This window comes from Rhipicephalus microplus, unplaced genomic scaffold (genome assembly GCF_043290135.1).
Source record: "Rhipicephalus microplus isolate Deutch F79 unplaced genomic scaffold, USDA_Rmic scaffold_223, whole genome shotgun sequence".
NCBI lineage: Eukaryota > Metazoa > Arthropoda > Arachnida > Ixodida > Ixodidae > Rhipicephalus > Rhipicephalus microplus.
In genome coordinates, this window is record NW_027464794.1 from 189,659 (window position 1) to 192,500 (window position 2,842).

The window sequence follows — 2,842 nt, forward strand, 5'->3', positions numbered from 1 at the left end:
CGCACGGCGCGACCGAGTCGATGCAACGAAAAAGAGCGAGCATGAACGTGCTTCTTGCCGCACGGCTCCCACTCGTCTTTCGGGAAGGTTGTGCCGTAGCGAGCTCGAACGCCGTCATCTCGGAGTGCAAAATAAGCGTGTTGGGGCGCCTGAAGGTGGCCTCCGCCGCACACAGACTGCGTCCGGCCCGCCGAGGGCGAGGACGGACGCGCAGTCGAACGATTACCTGGTTGATCCTGCCAGTAATCATATGCTTGTCTCAAAGATTAAGCCATGCATGTCTAAGTACATGCCGAAATAAGGCGAAACCGCGAATGGCTCATTAAATCAGTTATGGTTCCTTAGATCGTTTCTTCCTACTTGGATAACTGTGGCAATTCTAGAGCTAATACATGCAGTGAGCCTGGAGCCCTTTGGGTAACGGGTGCTTTTATTAGACCAAGATCGATCGGGTTTCGGCCCGTATTGTGTGGTGACTCTGGATAACTTTGTGCTGATCGCATGGCCACGAGCCGGCGACGTTTCTTTCAAGTGTCTGCCTTATCAACTTTCGATGGTAGGTTACTTGCTTACCATGGTTGTTACGGGTAACGGAGAATCAGGGTTCGATTCCGGAGAGGGAGCCTGAGAAACGGCTACCACATCCAAGGAAGGCAGCAGGCGCGCAAATTACCCACTCCCGGCACGGGGAGGTAGTGACGAAAAATAACAATACGGGACTCTTTTGAGGCCCCGTAATTGAAATGAGTACACTCTAAATCCTTTAACGAGGATCAATTGGAGGGCAAGTCTGGTGCCAGCAGCCGCGGTAATTCCAGCTCCAATAGCGTATACTAAAGCTGCTGCGGTTAAAAAGCTCGTAGTTGGATCTCAGTTCCAGACGAGTAGTGCATCTACCCGATGCGACGGCTCGGACTGAACATCATGCCGGTTCTTTCTTGGTGCACTTCATTGTGTGCCTCGAGATGGCCGGTGCTTTTACTTTGAAAAAATTAGAGTGCTCAACGCAGGCGAGTCGCCTGAATAAACTTGCATGGAATAATAGAACAAGACCTCGTTTCTGTTCTGTTGGTTTTTGGAATACGAGGTAATGATTAAGAGGGACGGACGGGGGCATTCGTATTGCGGCGCTAGAGGTGAAATTCTTGGACCGTCGCAAGACGAACTACTGCGAAAGCATTTGCCAAGAATGTTTTCATTGATCAAGAACGAAAGTCAGAGGTTCGAAGGCGATCAGATACCGCCCTAGTTCTGACCATAAACGATGCCAACCAGCGATCCGCCTGAGTTACTCAAATGACTCGGCGGGCAGCTTCCGGGAAACCAAAGTATTTGGGTTCCGGGGGAAGTATGGTTGCAAAGCTGAAACTTAAAGGAATTGACGGAAGGGCACCACCAGGAGTGGAGCCTGCGGCTTAATTTGACTCAACACGGGAAAACTTACCCGGCCCGGACACTGGGAGGATTGACAGATTGAGAGCTCTTTCTTGATTCGGTGGATGGTGGTGCATGGCCGTTCTTAGTTGGTGGAGCGATTTGTCTGGTTAATTCCGATAACGAACGAGACTCTAGCCTATTAAATAGGTGCGGGGTTCCCAGCACCTTACAACCTTCTTAGAGGGACAAGCGGCTCCTAGCCGCACGAAACAGAGCAATAACAGGTCTGTGATGCCCTTAGATGTCCGGGGCCGCACGCGCGCTACACTGAAGGAAGCAGCGTGTCTTTATCCCTGTCTGAAAAGACTGGGTAACCCGTGGAACTTCTTTCGTGATTGGGATAGGGGCTTGCAATTGTTCCCCTTGAACGAGGAATTCCCAGTAAGCGCGAGTCATAAGCTCGCGTTGATTACGTCCCTGCCCTTTGTACACACCGCCCGTCGCTACTACCGATTGAATGATTTAGTGAGGTCTTCGGACCGATGTCCGGCGCGGCCTTTCGGTTGCGCCGGTCTGTTGGAAAGATGACCAAACTTGATCATTTAGAGGAAGTAAAAGTCGTAACAAGGTTTCCGTAGGTGAACCTGCGGAAGGATCATTAACGGATTGTGAAGGGTGAGCGCCTCAGCTGCGTCTGCGCCCGACACTTTCTGCCGCTGACCCCGTTTGGACGCGGGGTCGGCTTTTCCCCACGGGGCTGCCTGAATGTGGAGCGGCACCCCGTGACAAATTGTTGCGCCCAGCGGACGCCAACACCGCGACCTTGGACGGTCGGCCAGGTGGCGGACGCGGGTACAAACGGCGCAACGCACTCATAGGTCGGCTTTCGACCCGCCACTGCACCGTGGCTCGAAGCGCTCGAAATGCGCGACCCGACCGCTGCGGGACCGCCTAGTACTGTAAACAGGAGCGGCGGAGCGCGAACGGCGAGTCGTGGTTACGTCGGTAGAAGGCGAGGCTGCGCGTTCCCGAAACGCCAGCCGAGTGCCCTCCCGACCGTTCGAGCGTGCAAGAACGAGACCCGACAATCGCGCGGCGACTGCCAAGTACGAGAGGAACGGCACAAGCGTCGGCGGTCGGTCAAGGAACTGGCGATGTGACGGGTCCGCTGTGCACCAGTGCATACCGTCCCGCCGTCCGCGGCAAGCGCCTCCGCGTCCTCGGGTGACGGAGGCTGCCGGTCGGTTCTTGCAGGCGAGGGATCTCGCTGGCACCGGTTCGCGTTGACGCGCGGCCGGTCATGGCACGGCGATGCGACGGCCGAGGTGCGCAGTACTCGATGGAGGAACCGCACGCTCCGATGACCGTCCCGCCCTCCGCGGCGTATGCGTACCGACCGTAATGGTTGCAGCAGCGCCGGCCGGCTTTTGAATTCGCCACACGAAACACGGTGCGAGATCGCGGT

General features: G+C 55.6%; 1 non-coding gene across 1 annotated transcript; it reads left to right on the forward strand.

Moving 5' to 3' along the window:
* Positions 1-223: 223 nt before the first annotated feature.
* On the forward strand, positions 224-2,038 carry LOC142792480 (small subunit ribosomal RNA). The gene has a single exon (XR_012890955.1). It is a non-coding gene; the product is annotated as a small subunit ribosomal RNA (ribosomal RNA).
* The last annotated feature ends 804 nt before the right edge of the window (positions 2,039-2,842 follow it).